The following is a 16,461-nucleotide window of genomic DNA, read 5'->3' as shown; positions in this document are numbered from 1 at the left end:
CAATAAACTGTGGAAAATTCTTCAAGAGATGGGAATACCAGACCACCTGACCTGCCTCTTGAGAAATCTGTATGCAGGCCAGGAAGCAATAGTTAGAACTGGACATGGAACAACAGAGTGGTTCCAAATAGGAAAAGGTGTACGTCAAGGCTGTATATTGTCACCCTGCTTATTTAATTTCTATGCAGAGTACATCATGAGAAACGCTGGACTGGAAGAAACACAAGCTGGAATCAAGATGGCTGGGAGAAATATCAATAACCTCAGATATGCAGATGACACCACCCTTATGGCAGAAAGTGAAGAGGAGCTAAAAAGCTTCTTGATGAAAGTAAAAGTGGAGAGTGAAAAAGTTGGTTTAAAGCTCAACATTCAAAAAACTAAGATCATGGCATCTGGTCCCATCACTTCATGGGAAATAGATGGGGAAACAGTGGAAATAGTGTCAGACTTTGTTTTGGGGGGCTCCAAAATCACTGCAGATGGTGAATGGAGCCATGAAATTAAAAGACGCTTACTCCTTGGAAGAAAAGTTATGACCAACAAAGATAGCATATTCAAAAGCAGAGACATTATTTTGCCGACTAAGGTCTGTCTAGTCAAGACTATGGTTTTTCCTGTGGTCATGTATGGATGTGAGAGTTGGACTGTGAAGAAGGCTGAGTGCTGAAGAATTGATGCTTTTGAACTGTGGTGTTGGAGAAGACTCTTGAGAGTCCCTTAGACTGCAAGGAGATCCAACCAGTCCATTCTGAAGGAGATCAACCCTGGGATTTCTTTGGGAGGAATGATTCTAAAGGTGAAGCCCCAGTACTTTGGCCACCTCATGCGAAGAGTTGACTCATTGGAGAAGACTTTGATGCTGAAGGGATTGGGGTCAGGAGAAGAAGGGGACAACAGAGGATGAGATGGCTGGATGGCATCACTGACTCGATGGATGCGAGTCTGAGTGAACTCCGGGAGTTGGTGGTGGACAGGAAGGCCTGGCGTGCTGCGATTCATGGGGTCACAAAAAGTCGGATACGACTGAGCGACTGAACTGAACTGATGGTTGAACAGAAGAGAAGTGATGCAAATTGAGTAGAATTCCAATCATAATTTAATAATACTTGTTTTTTAAAGCTATTAATTGATCTCCAACCAATTTGATGGCTGTTTTTAATTCCTGAATTTTATCTGGACCTTTTTCATCTTTGAACCTGTGTGACCCATATATTATGAGCATCTTTAGCCCAATTTTGAATAAAGAGTTGTATTTGAATTGAAATTAGTAAAGCAGTGTCTGTGACAGCTGCAGTGGTGCAAATGGCTATTGACGCCAAAATGCGAAGAATCAAGCATCTAATTAATCGCTTATATTGTCGGAGTAATTTAGTGAGTCACTGGGAGATAAGTCTTGTCATGGGACCCTCTTTCCAGGGCCGTTGGAGATTTACTGGCAACCACGGTCTACGTCGAGATCAAAGAATCAAAAGGGATTCTTTTTTTTTTTAGAGAAATGGAGGAATTGAGACAAGTATACAATTTGCAATCTATACAAGTCACAGAACATAAAGTCTTATTAAATTGTAAGTTTCCTATGGTGAGAACAAAAGGAAGGGAAACGCAAGCCTGTATAAAACATGAATGATTATAGTGGAAGGAATAGTTACTATGACTGTGGTCCCTGTGAAATATCCAGTCCAAGTCCCAAGTTTTTCAATATTTGTAGCAAGTTTCCAGATGTCCCATTGCTCAGGCCCAATTTGTTCATTGAGGACAATTTGAGGGCGAGGAGGTGCCATTCCACCATCAAGCTAGCCAAGGAGTGCTTTGTCATGGAAGTGTTATTGAACTGTTGGTAATCTTCCATGTTACTTGAGTAACGTAATCACACATAGTACTGTTAATATCATCTGAGCAGTTCGATAACCACATACCATGGGGTCCCCAATCAACAATGGTGTAATTGGCCACAAACATGAATTTCCATGATTTAGCTTGACATCTATCTCAACAAACAGGAGTATATTTAAAATCCTTATAAGTAAACCCCTTACATTCCAACTTTTGTCCTTGTCCCAGAGTGTTGGTAGTATTGACATGGTTCTCATAAAAGGACAGGGCAGTAAACAGTAAACAATGTGCAGAAGTTCTTTTTTGGAGGCAGGATGAAAGCCCATGTCTGTCGATTAACATTAATACATAATTCTGCTGGGCCCATGCATAAATGAAGAGTTTTATAGCCTAGAGGAATGTTAATTAATCTTCCTTCATCCTCAGGATGAGAGGGCCCCTCCAAGCTCCAAGGAGGAGGCATATGTACTGAGTCATTAGTGGATACAACCGGTCCTATATCTGTCCAGTCTACAACCTGCAATAAAGGGGGTTAGGTATATAAGCCCAGTAAATGTGATAAGTCAGCCTGAGCGGGGGAAGCAAAAGCATGCATAGCGACAAAAATATTTTTAGGATCCCGAGGCATTCTCTGGTGAGAAACCAGATTTTCAGCTTTATTAGTAAGGGTTTTTATCTGTCCCCAAGTGGGGAGATCATAAGGTCGATGACCTCGAATGCGGCGTTTCTTGGAAATTTTTCAGGTCGCCATGGCTTGTACTAGAAACTCCTCCTTCTGGGCATTTCGCTGTTTCTTCTCTATCTTGAATGTTGGTGGCTTTCCTGGGGCGAATCTTCTGAAGAGGGAGCTAACTGATTTCGTTGGGTCCATATGGAGAAATCCAAGCATACCCCTTTGCCTGTAATACTAATTTTCCAGATTTCCATTTAGTCAACCTGTCTTGATACCAAATGGGCAGAGGAAGGGAGGTATCCTTCAATGCCTCAAAATGTTTTTCTGCTTTGTCAAAATATCCCCTTGCATCAAGTTTAAAAATTTTAAACAATGCTGTATTAACTGTAGTTATAGGCTTAAAGAACATATTGCATTGGAATCTGTTGGGGTCCTTTAATGGACTGGAACCTGGCGGTCCAGAGTTGACGATAAGAAAGTGAAAGAAAGAGAGAAAGAAAGACACGGGCACCCAAGCTCTAATGGAGCAAAGGTGGCTTAATGATCTTTCTAGAGTATATATAGGCTGTTGTACAAGAAATTTCTTTCGATAAATATTAGAAAACCAAACGTACAGCAACCGTTACCAAGGGAACAAGGGATTAATAATGGTCACAAGGTCAGGAGAATGTGTACTGAAGGCGTTTCAAGCCTGTCTCACCCTATGACCTCAGTCCTGGGAGCGGTTTCCAGTGGTTTCTGACCATAGAAACTGATAAGGAACAGAGGATTTATGAGGAACAGCACGTTGGAATCCTCCTGTTAAACATTCCCTGACAATTCCCACTTATTTATAATATTTGTAAAAAGGGTTCTGACCATTTGAGTTTGTTTAGTTTTAACAATTTTTGCATGAAGGCAACGGTGAACGACAAATATAATTGTCAAGACAATCACCAAAATTACAGTTCCCGACCCAGTGCTGAGAGTAATGCTTTGAAACCATCCGCGTGGGTCTAACCCAGATAATTGATCAGCTAGTTGTTCAGCTAAAGTTTGCAAATTAGTGGAAGAGGGCAGATTTTTAGAAAAGGTTTCAAAGATTTCTTTTAGTAATAATTGTACATTCAGAGCGGCATTATTATGTATGTGTTGTAAATGAAATTTGATTTATTCCCAGTTGTAGGTACTATTATTGAATTGAACAGGATCAATGCAAAGAAATAGAGGAAAAGAACAGAATGGGAAAGACTAGAGATCTCTTCAAGAAAACTAGAGGCACCAAGGAAACGTTTCATGCAAAATGGGCTCGATAAAGGACAGAAATTGTATGGACCTAACAGAAGCAGAAGATATTAAGAAGAGGTGGCTAGAATACACAGAAGAACTATACAAAAAAGATGTTCACGACCCAGATAATCACAATGGTGTGATCACTCACCTAGCGCCAGACATCCTGGAATGTGAAGTCAAGTGGGCCTTAGAAAGCATCACTACAACCAAAGCTAGTGGAGGTAATGGAATTCCAGTTCAGCTATTTCAAATCCTGAAAGATGATGCTGTGAAAGTGCTGCACTCAATATGCCAGCAAATTTGGAAGAGTCAGCAGTGGCTACCGGACTGGAAAACGTCAGTTTCCATTCCAATCCCAAAGAAAGACAATGCCAAAGAATGCTCAAAGTACTGTACAATTGCACTCATCTCACGTGCTTGTAAAGTAATGCTCAAAATTCTCCAAGCCAGGCCTCAGCAATACGTGAACCGTGAACTTCTTGATGTTCAAGCTGGTTTTAGAAAAGGCAGAGGAACCAGAGATCAAATTGCCAACATCTGCTGGATCATGGAGACAGCAAGAGAGTTCCAGAAACACATCTATTTCTGCTTTATTGACTATGCCAAAGCCTTTGACTGTGTGTATCACAATAAACTGTGGAAAATTCTGAAAAAGATGGGAATACCAGACCTCCTGACCTGCCTCTTGAGGAATCTGTATGCAGGTCAGGAAGCAACGGTTAGAACTGGACATGGAACAACAGAGTGGTTCCAAATAGGAAAAGGAGTACGTCAAGGCTGTATATTGTCACCCTGCTTATTTAACTTATATGCAGAGTACATCATGAGAAACGCTGGGCTGGAAGAAACACAAGCTGGAATCAAGATTGCAGGGAGAAATATCAATAACCTCAGACATGCAGATGACACCACCCTTATGGCAGAAAGTGAAGAGGAGCTAAAAAACCTCTTGATGAAAGTGAAAGAGGAGAGTGAAAAAGTTGGCTTAAAGCTCAACATTCAGAAAATGAAGATCATGGCATCTGGTCCCATCACTTCATGGGAAATAGATGGGGAAACAGTGGAAACAGTGTCAGACTTTATTTTTCTGGGCTCCAAAATCACTGCAGATGGTGACTGCAGACATGAAATTAAAAGACGCTTACTCGTTTGAAGAAAATTTATTACCAACCTAGATAGCATATTGAAAAGCAGAGACATTACTTTGCCAACAAAGGTCCATCTAGTCAAGGCTATATTTTTTCATGTGGTCATGTATGGATGTGAGAGTTGGACTGTCAAGAAGGCTAAGTACCGAAGAATTGATGCTTTTGAAATATGGTGTTGGAGAAGACTCTTGAGAGATCCTTGGACTGCAACGAGATCCAACCAGTCCATTCTGAAGATCAGCCCTGGGATTTCTTTGGAAGGAATGATGGTAAAGCTGAAACTCTAGTACTTTGGCCACCTCATGCAAAGAGTTAACTCACTGGCGAAGACTTTGATGCTGGGAAGGATTGGGGGCAGAAGGAGAAGGGGACGACAGGATGATATGGCTGGATGGCATCACTGACTGGATGGACATGAGTCTGAGTGAACTGTGGGAGATGGTGATGGACAGGGAGGACTGGCGTGCTGCGATTCATGGGGTTGCAAAGAGTAGGACATGACTGAGCAACTGAACACAAAATTGAGTAGAATTCCAGTCACACTTTAGCATCACCTCTTTTTGTATATCTATTCATTGATCTCCAACCCATTTGATGACTGTTTTTAGTTCTGTATTTCATCATGAATATCCTCATCTACCTGAGCCTGAGTGGCCCACATAGTATGAGCATCTTTAGTGCAGTTTTGGATAAAATTATGTGTTTGAATTGAGGTTTGTAAAGCAATGCCAGTTCGGCAGCAGTGGTGCAAATAGCTGTTATTCCCAAAGTGCCAAGAATCGGCCATCAAATGAATCGTTTAGATCACTGGAGCAGTTTAGTAAGTAACCGGGAAGCAAGTCCAGCCATGGGGCCTTCTTCCCAGGGCCGCAGGAGATTTATTGGTAACCACTGACTACGTCGAGATCAAAGAATCAAAAGGGATTCATTTCTTAAGGAAACAGAGGAGTTAAGACAAGTATATGATTTGCAATTTGTACAAGTTACAGAAGGTAAAGTCTTATTGAATTGTAAACTTCCTATAGCTAGAACAAAAGGAAAGGGAAGACAAGCTTGTATGAAATATGATTGATTATAACAAGAAATAGTTACTATGACTACGACTGGTCCCTTTGAACTGTCCAGTCCAAGTTCCACGTTCTTCGGTGCTTGCAGCAAGTTTCCAGGTGTCCCAGTGTTCAGGCCCAATCTGTTTATTGAGGACAATTCGAGGATAAAGTGGGTGCCATTCCACCGTCAAGCCACCCAAGAAGTCCTTTGTCATGGTAATGTTCCATTATAGCTTTGGTAACCTTCTATGCTACTTGAGTAGCATAATCACAGGCAGTGCTGTTAATGTCATCTGAGCAGTTAGATAACCACATACCATGGGGTCCCCAATCTACAACTGTATGATTAGCCACAAACATTAATTTTCCTGATTTGCCCTGACATTTGTCCCAACGAACCAGAGTATATTTAAAGTTCTTATTAGTAAACCCTTTGCATAGTGTTCTTTGTTCTTTCCCTTACTCTTTCCCTAAAGTTTCAGTAGTATAAACATGGTTCTAGGACAAAGAACGGGCAGTAAAGAATCTAAGCAGTGTATGAAAGTCCTCTTTTGGAGGCAGGGTAAAAGGCCAAGTTTGTCTGCTGTCATATATGCATAATTTTTCCGGGCCCATACACAAAAGAAGGACTTCAAAACCTAGAGAAATATTAGTTTCCCTTCTTCTTCAGGGTGTGAGGGCCCTTTAAGGGTCCAAGGAGAAGGCATATGTATGGAGTCATTGGTTAATACGATTGGTCCTTTCTCCATTCTACAACCTGAAGTAAAGGGGGGTTGGGTATGTCAGTCCAGTAAGTGTGATTGATTGATTAGTTCAGCCTGATTGGGAGGCAGGTGCAAGGAAGCAAAACAAGCAGAGCAACAAAAATATTTTCAGGACTCTGAGGCATTCTCTATTGAGAAACCGGATTTTCAGATTGATGAGTAAGGGTTTTTATTTATCCCCAAGAGGGGAGATCGTAAGGTTGATGCCGCCAAGGGCAGTGCTTTCTGGAGATCTTTAGAGCCACCATGGCCTATATTGGAATTTCTTCCTCCTGGGGTTTTTGTTGTCTCACCTCTATGTTGAAGGCCGGGGGGCCCCCTTGCGTCGGATCTTCCAAAGAGGAAGCCATGTGAGTTCGTTGGATGCATCTAGGGAAATACAAGCAAACACCTTTCCCTATAAGATTAATTTCCCAGATTTCCATTGTTTATTCAATCTATCTTGGTACCAAATGGGCAGAAGAGAAGAGTCCTTCAATTCCTCGAAATGTTTTTCTGCTCATGTCAAGATACCTCCTTGCGGTGAGTTTAAAAAATTTAAAACAAATAAAGCTATATTAACTATAGTTATAGGCTTAAAGAATATATTGTGTTGGAATCTAGTAAAGTCTGCTCTGGATAAGGAAGATAAAAGTGTTCCTGTGTGTTCCCCTTTATTTAATTTTTTATTTGTAGTTTCAGTGTGTAATGTGTTTGTTTAACTGTGTCTTGTGTTTGTGGATTATAAGAAATGTCTGTAATCTGTTTAGTAGAGAATGAATGTAAAAATTGTTTGAACTGCTTAGAAACACAGGCAGGGCCATTGTTTTTATAGACTTAGGTGTTCTCATTATTGCAAAGTAAGCTACCAGGTGGGTTATAATATGTCGTGTAGTTTCATCTCGGAGAGCTGTGGCCCATATAAAAGAAGAATTTGTATCAATTGAGACATGTAAGAAGGAAGAGGAAGAAAGTTCAGAGTAATGAGTTCCATCCATTTGCCATAAAATACTCTTTCATTTCTCAGAAACCTTTATTATATGTTTGTATTCATCATTTTATTTGCCATTTCTTCTCTTTATTAACAGCATACATCTTACTTTTCTTTAGCAACTATGAAGTGTCTTGTATATTAGCATTTTATAGATCGGTGAATATATTTATTATATATTGTAATATATATATTTTTATATAAATACATATATTTATATATATTAATAGTCTAAAATCTCTTTAGTTTTTCGGTAAGAAAAGCTTTTTCTAACAGGAAGTTAGTGTTCAATAATTAATGTTTGAAAATCTTACTTTATTGGAAATGACCTAGCTATTTAATAAACTTTCATTATTTCATTTAGTACAGTTTTATGAATTTAAGTTAACCCAATCCTAAGACATTATTTTAGGTAGAGATTTTAAAAATATAATTATTAGAGTTTCTCTAAAAGATTTCATCTCCCATATATATATATGTATATATATAGTTACTTTTTTGTTGACAGTTTACCTTAAATCTAGGCACAATAAAAGCATTATATAATGATGATTTAAGACATGTCTTAATTAGATTAACAAACAATTATATTTAAATTATCAGTTCAGTTCAGTTCAGTCGCTCAGTCGTGTCCAACTTTTTGCGACCCCATGAATCGCAGCACGCCAAGCCTCCCTGTCCATCACCAATTCCCGGAGTTCACTCAGACTCACGTCCATTGAGTCACTGATGCCATCCAGCCATCTCATCCTCGGTCGTCCCTTTCTACTCCTGCCCCAATCCCTCCCAGCATCAGAGTCTTTTCCAATGAGTCAACTCTTCTCATGAGGTGGCCAAAGTACTGGAGTTTCAGCTTTAGCATCATTACTTCCAAAGAAATCCCAGGGTTGATCTCCTTCAGAATGGACTGGTTGGATCTCCTTGCAGTCCAAGTGACTCTCAAGAGTCTTCTCCAACACCACAGTTCAAATGCATCAATTCTTCGGTGCTCAGCCTTCTTGACAGTCCAACTCTCACATCCATACATGACCACAGGAAAAACCATAGTCTTGACTAGATGGACCTTAGTCGGCAAAGTAATGTCTCTGCTTTTGAATATGCTCTCTGGGTTGGTCATAAATTTTCTTCCAAGGAGTAAGCTTCTTTTAATTTCATGGCTGCAGTCACCATCTGCAGTGATTTTGGAGCCTCCAAAAATAAAGTCTGAAACTGTTTCCACTGTTTCCCCATCTATTTCCCATGGAGTGATGGGACCGGATGCCATGATCTTCTTTTTCTGAATGTTGAGCTTTAAGCCAACTTTTTCATTCTCCTCTTTCACTTTCATCAAGAGGCTTTTTAGCTCCTCTTCACTTTCTGCCATAAGGGTGGTGTCATTTGCATATCTGAGGCTATTGATATTTCTCCTGTCAATCTTGATTCCAGCTTGTGTTTCTTCCAGTCCAGGGTTTCTCATAATGTACTCTGCGTAGAAGTTAAATAAGCAGGGTGACAATATACAGCCTTGACGTACTCCTTTTCCTATTTGGAACCAGTCTGTTGTTCCATGTCCAGTTCTAACTGTTACTTCCTGACCTGCATACAGATTTCTGAAGAGGCAGGTCAGGTGGTCTGGTATTCCCATCTCTTTCAGAATTTTCCACAGTTTCTTGTGATCCACACAGTCAAAGGGTTTGGCATAGTCAATAAAGCAGAAATAGATGTTTTTCTGGAACTCTCTTGCTTTTTCCATGATCCAGCAGATGTTGGCAATTTGATCTCTGGTTCCTCTGCCTTTTCTGAAACCAGCTTGAACGTCAGGGAGTTCACGGTTCACGTATTGCTGAGGCCTGGCTTGGAGAATTTTGAGGATTACTGTACTAGCATGTGATATGAGTGCAATTGTGTGATAGTTTGAACATTCTTTGGCATTGCCTTTCTTTGGGATTGGAATGAAAACTGACCTTTTCCAGTCCTGTGGCCACTGCTGAGTTTTCCAAATTTGCTGACATATTGAGTGCAACACTTTCACAGCATCATCTTTCAGGATTTGAAACAGCTCAATTGGAATTCCATCACCTCCCCTAGCCTTGTTCATAGTGATGCTTTCTAATGCCCACTTGACTTCACATTCCAAGATGTCTGGTTCTAGATTAGAGGTCACATCATCATGACTATCTGGGTCGTGAAGATCTTTTTTGTACAGTTCTTCCGTGTATTCTTGCCACCTCTTCTTAATATCTTCTGCTCTGTTAGGTCCATGCCATTTGTGTCCTTTATCGAGCCCATCTTTGCATGAAATATTCCCTTGGTATCTCTGATTTTCTGAAGTGATCTCTAGACTTTCCCAATCTGTTCTTTTCCTCTATTTCTTTGCATTGATTGCTGAAGAATGTGGTCCACTGGAGAAGGGAATGGCAAACCACTTCAGTATTCTTGCCTTGAGAACCCCATGAAAGGTATGAAAAGGCAATATGATAGGATACCAACAGAGGAACTCCCCATGTCATTATGTACCCAATATGCTACTGGAGATCAGAGGAGAAATAACTACAGAACAAAGGGATGGAGCCAAAGCAAAAACAATACCCAGATGTGGATGTGACTGGTGATAGAAGCAAGATCCGATGCTATAAAAAGCAATATTGCATAGGAACCTGGAATGTCAGGTCCATGAATCAAGGCAAATTGGAAGTGGTCAAACAAGAGATGGCAAGGGTGAATGTCAACATTCTAGGAATCAGCGAACCAAAATGGACTGGAATGGGTGGATTTAACTCAGATGACCATTATATCTACTACTGCGGGCAGGAATCCCTCAGAAGAAATGGAGTAGCCATCATGGTCAACAAAGGAGTCCGAAATGCAGTACTTGGATGCAATCTCAAAAATGACAGAATGATCTCTGTTCGTCTCCAAGGCAAACCATTCAATATCACAGTGATCCAAGTCTATGTCCCAACCAGTAATGCTGAAGAAACTGAAGTTGAATGGTTTTATGAAGACCTACAAGACCTTTTAGAACTAACACCCCAAAAAGATGTCCTTTTCATTATAGGGGACTGGAATGCAAAAGTAGGAAGTCCAGAAACACCTGGAGTAACAGGAAAATTTGACCTTGGAATGCAGAATGAAGCAGGGCAAAGACTAACAGTTTTGCCAAGACAATGCACTGGTCATAGCAAACACCCTCTTCCAACAACACAGGAGAAGACTCTACACATGGACTTCAGCAGATGGTCAACACCGAAATCAGATTGATTATATTCTATGCAGCTGAAGATGGAGAAGCTCTATACAGTCAACAAAAACAAGACCAGGAGCTGATTGTGGCTTAGATCATGAACTCCTTATTACCAAATTCAGATTTAAATTCAAGAAAGTAGGGAAAACCACCAGACCATTCAGGTATGACCTAAATCAAATCCCTTGTCATTATACAGTGGAAGTGAGAAATAGATTTAAGGGCCTAGATCTGATAGATAGAGTGCCTGTTGAACTATGGAATGAAGTTTGTGACATTGTGCAGGAGACAGGAATCAAGATCATCCCCATGGAAAAGAAATGCAAAAAAGCAAAATGGCTGTCTAGGGAGGCCTTACAAATATCTGTGAAGAGAAGAGAGGCAAAAAGCAAAGGAGAAGAGGAAAGATATAAGCATCTAAATGCAGAGTTCCAGAGAATAGCAAGAAGAGACAAGAAAGCCTTCTTCACTGATTTAAATTATAATTATATTTAAACATTTTATTTAATGTTGAGTTCTTTTCAGTTCACATGAACTTGAATTTAAATAGAGCTCATTAATTTCATATTATCCAAAAACCAAGACATACCTTGAGACATAGATAATTTTACATAGACAGATATAGTTTTCCTCTTGACATTTAAAATATCTTTTTGATATATACTTTTTTTTCCCCTTAGTTCCACTAATTTGTTTATGGCTGGAGTCCCAGATAGAGTGGGCTGTGTATCCCAGGGACATGATAAGAGTTAACGTTAGGTTTTTTCTTAGGGCTGTTTTAGTTTCCCAGGCAGAATTGGAGGTCCAAAAAAGTACTTTAACAAGTTAACCTTTTCCTAACTGCACATATAAGAAGAACCGGTTTTGCAATTTCAAATAGATTTTATTTTAATCAGTTTTTTCTGGAGTCTAAAGAATGAATATATTGGCCATTCAGTTTAAAAAATATCACTTCTTTTTGTAGTTACAGTATATTATTAATGATATATGCATGAGGGAATTGCTGTCACATTGGCTGTAAAGCCTTGGCCACAAATTTTTGACAAATAGGACTGTTAAGTATACCTTGAGGTAACGCAGTATATTGAAATCTTTTATGAGGCCCGATGTGATTAGGAAAAGGAAGAGAGAAAGTGAATCTCAGTCTAAATGGTGTAAAGGTATATTTAAAATTCAGTCTTGTAAATCAGTAATAATAATGTGCCAATTTTGAGGAATCGTAGTAGATGATGGGATCCCTGGTTGTAGTGCACCCATGGGTTTCATAGATGCATTAACTTTTCTAAGGTCTGTTAAGTGATGTCATTTGTTAGATTTCTTTTTTATAACCAAAATAGGTGAGTTCCAAGGAGAGTAAGATTCCTCAATACGTTTTAATTCTGTGTGTCTATATGTTCTTTAGTAGCCTGTAATTTTTCCTTCGTAAGGGGCCATTGTTCTGTGCAAATAGGCTCGTCATTTTTCCAAGTTATTTTAATCATTGCCTTGTTTGGGAAATGAGCAGTGGCCCCTAGGAGAAATGTGGAATGTATATCTGAGTTTGCCATTGCATAAGTAAGTCCTTTCCTATTAGATTAAGGGGGTGCATCTATCACATAAGGTCTTAATGTTGCAGGCTGGCCTTTTGGTCCTTCATATGGGTAGATTTGAATATTTTGATAAATTTCTTATACTTTGGTTTGAGAAATTCCTGCAATTTGGCAAGAGATTTTTTGTATAGGCCACGTTTGGGGCCATAAGTGTTTGGAAATAATAGTAATATCAGATCCAATGTCGAGGAGACCAGAAAATCTTGAAGCATTAATTTTGATATTTATATGTGGTCGAGCATATTGAGATACCAATGATATCCACAAGGATTGTTTTTGATCTGCCAAATCTGCTTGTCTGTACGTTATTAGAAGAGTTAATAGAAATGTAAGGCAAAAGAAGTAATTGAGCAATTTTGTCCCCCTTTTTGAATTGCCATAGAATCTGAGATGACGTCATCATTTAAATCTCTCCTTTATAATCTGAGTCAATGACTCCAGGGTGAACAGTAATACCTTTAGAAGTCAAACTAGATTGGCCAAGTAAAAGACCAAAGGTTTGTGGGGGCAGGGGTCCAAAAAGTCCGGTAGGTACTGTAGAAGGGACTGCTTGAGGGTAAAGAGAAAAATCATTTAGGGCTGGTATATCGATAGCAATACTGCCAGGTGTTGAGGGTTTGAGGGAAAAGATAGAAGTTGCCGTGGTTTTTGTTGTAGGGGACCTGGAGGGGTCCCCTGTTTGGAGTTTCCCGAAATAGGTTTTTCTTCAATATCAAATTTAGATTTACAGTCTTTGGCCCAATGCATTCCACTATGGCACCAAGGGCAGATTCTTCGAAGATTTTTATTAGCCTTCTTAGGGCAGTTTGGAGAAGAGAATGGCAAACCACTTCAGTATTCTTGCCTTGAGAACCCCATGAACAGTATGAAAAGGCAAAATGATAAGATACTGAAAGAGGAACTCCCCAGGTCAGTAGGTGCGCAATATGCTACTGGAGATCAGTGGAGAAATAACTCCAAAAACAATGAAGGGATGGAGCCAAAGCAAAAACAATATCCAGCTGTGGATGTGACTGCTGAAAGAAGCAAGGTCTGATGCTGTAAAGAGCAATATTGCACAGGAACCTGGAATGTCAGGTCCATGAATCAAGGCAAATTGGAAGTGGTCAAACAAGAGATGGCAAGGGTGAACGTCAACATTCTAGGAATCAGTGAACTAAAATGGGCTGAAATGGGTGAATTTAACTCAGATGACCTTTCCTACTGCGAGCGGGAATCCCTCAGAAGAAATGGAGTAGCCATAATGGTCAACAAAAGAGTCTGAAATGCACTACTTGGATGCAGTCTCAAAAATGACAGATTGATCACTGTTTATTTCCAAGGCAAACCATTCAATATCACAGTGATCCAAGTCTATGTCCCAACCAGTAACACTGAAGAAGCTAAAGTTGAATGGTATTATGAAGACCTACAAGACCTTTTAGAACTAACACCCCAAAAAGATGCCCTTTTCATTATAGGGGACTGGAATGCAAAAGTAGGAAGTCCAGAAACATCTGGAGTAACAGGCAAATTTGGCTTTGGAATGCGGAATGAAGCAGGACAAAGACTAATAGAGTTTTGCCAAGACAATGCACTGGTCATAGCAAACACCCTCTTCCAACAACACAAGAGAAGACTCTACACATGGACATCACCAGATGATCAACACCGAAATCAGATTGATTATATTCTGTGCAGCCAAAGATGGACAAGCTCTATACAGTCAACAAAAACAAGACCAGGAGCTGACTGTGGCTCAGATCATGAACTCCTTATTACCAAATTCAGATTCAAATTGAATACAGTAGGGCAAACCACTAGACCATTCAGGTATGACCTAAATCAAATCCCTTATGATTATACAGTGGAAGTGAGAAATAGATTTAACGGCCTAGATCTGATAGATAGAGTGCCTGATGAACTATGGAATGAGGTTTGTGACATTGTGCAGCAGACAGGGATCAAGACCATCCCCATGGAAAAGAATGCAAAAAAGCAAAATGGCTGTCTGGGGAGTCTTTACAAATAGCTGTGAAAGAAGAGAGGTGAAAAGCAAAGGAGAAAAGGAAAGATATAAGCATCTGAATGCAGAGTTTCCGAGAATAGCAGGGACAGATAAGAAAGCCTTCCTCAGTGATCAGTGCAAAGCAATAGAGGAAAAGACCAGAATAGGAAAGACTAGAGATCTCTTCAAGAAAATTAGAGATACCAGGGGAACATTTCATGCAAACATGGGCTAAATAAAGGATAGAAAAGGTATTCACCTAACAGAAGCAGAAGATATTAAGAAGAGGTAGCAAGAATACACAGAAGAACTGTACAAAAAAAGATCTTCACGACCCAGATAATCACGATGGTGTGATCACTCACCTAGAGCCAGACATCCTGGAATGTGAAGTCAAGTGGGCCTTAGAAAGCATGACTATGAACAAAGCTAGTGGAGGTGATGGAATTCCAGTCGAGCTATTTTAAATCCTGAAAGATGATGCTGTGAAAGTGCTGCACTCAATATGCCAGCAACTTTGGAAAACTCAGTAGTGGCCACAGGACTGCAAAAGTCAGTTTTCATTCCAATTCCAAAGAAAGGCAATGCCAAAGGATGCTCAAACTACCGCACAATTGCACTCATCTCACATGCTAGTAAAGTAATACTCAAAATTCTCCAAGCCAGACTTCAGCAATACGTGAACTGTGGACTTCCTGATGTTCAAGCTGGTTTTAGAAAAGGCAGAGGAACCAGAGATCAAATTGCCAACATCTGCTGGATCATGGGAACAGCAAGAGAGTTCCAGAAACACATCTGTTTCTGCTTTATTGACTATGCCAAAGCCTTTGACTGTGTGTTTCACAATAAACTCTAGAAAATTCTGAAAGAGATGGGAATACCAGACCACCTGACCTGCCTCTTGAGAAATCTGTATGCAGGCCAGGAAGCAACAGTTAGAACTGGATATGGAACAACAGACTGGTTCCAAATAGGAAAAGGAGTACATCAAGGCTGCATATTGTAACCCTGCTTAATTAACTTCTATGCAGAGCACATCATGAGAAACGCTGGACTGGAAGAAACACAAGTTGGAATCAAGATTGCTGGGAGAAATATCAATAACCTCAGATATGCAGATGACACCACCCTTATGGCAGAAAGTGAAGAGGAGCTAAAAGGCCTCTTGATGAAAGTGAAAGAGGAGAGTGAAAAAGTTGGCTTAAAGCTCAACATTCAGAAAAAGAAGATCATGGCATCCGGTCCCATCACTTCATGGGAAATAGATGGGGAAACAGTAGAAACAGTGTCAGACTTTATTTTGGGGGGTTCCATAATCACTGCAGATTGTGAGTGCAGCCATGAAATTAAAAGACGCTTACTCCTTGGAAGAAAAGTTATGACCAACCTAGATGTTTCCCCATCTATTTTCCATGAAGTGATGGGACCGGATGGCATGATCTTCGTTTTCTGAATGTTGAGCTTTAAGCCAACTTTTTCACTCTCCTCTTTCACTTTCATCAAGAGGCTTTTGAGTTCCTCTTCACTTTCTGCCATAAGGGTGGTGTCATCTGCATATCTGAGGCTATTGATATTTTTCCCGGAAATCTTGATTCCAGCTTGTGTTTCTTCCACTCCAGCGTTTCTCATGATGTACTCTGCATAGAAGTTAAATAAGCAGGGTGACAATATACAGCCTTGATGTACTCCTTTTCCTATTTGGAACCAGTCTGTTGTTCCATGTCCGGTTCTAACTGTTGCTTCCTGACCTGCATACAGATATCTGAAGAGGCAGGTCAGGTGGTCTGGTCTTCCCATCTCTTTCAGAATTTTCCACAGTTTATTGTGATACACACAGTCAAAGGCTTTGGCATAGTCAATAAAGCAGAAATAGATGTTTTTCTGGAACTCTCTTGCTTTTTCCATAATCCAGCGGATGTTGGCAATTTGTTCTCTGGTTCCTCTGCCTTT

This window comes from Oryx dammah, unplaced genomic scaffold, assembly GCF_014754425.2.
Source record: "Oryx dammah isolate SB20612 unplaced genomic scaffold, SCBI_Odam_1.1 HiC_scaffold_13, whole genome shotgun sequence".
NCBI lineage: Eukaryota > Metazoa > Chordata > Mammalia > Artiodactyla > Bovidae > Oryx > Oryx dammah.
This window is presented reverse-complemented; position numbering follows the sequence as displayed.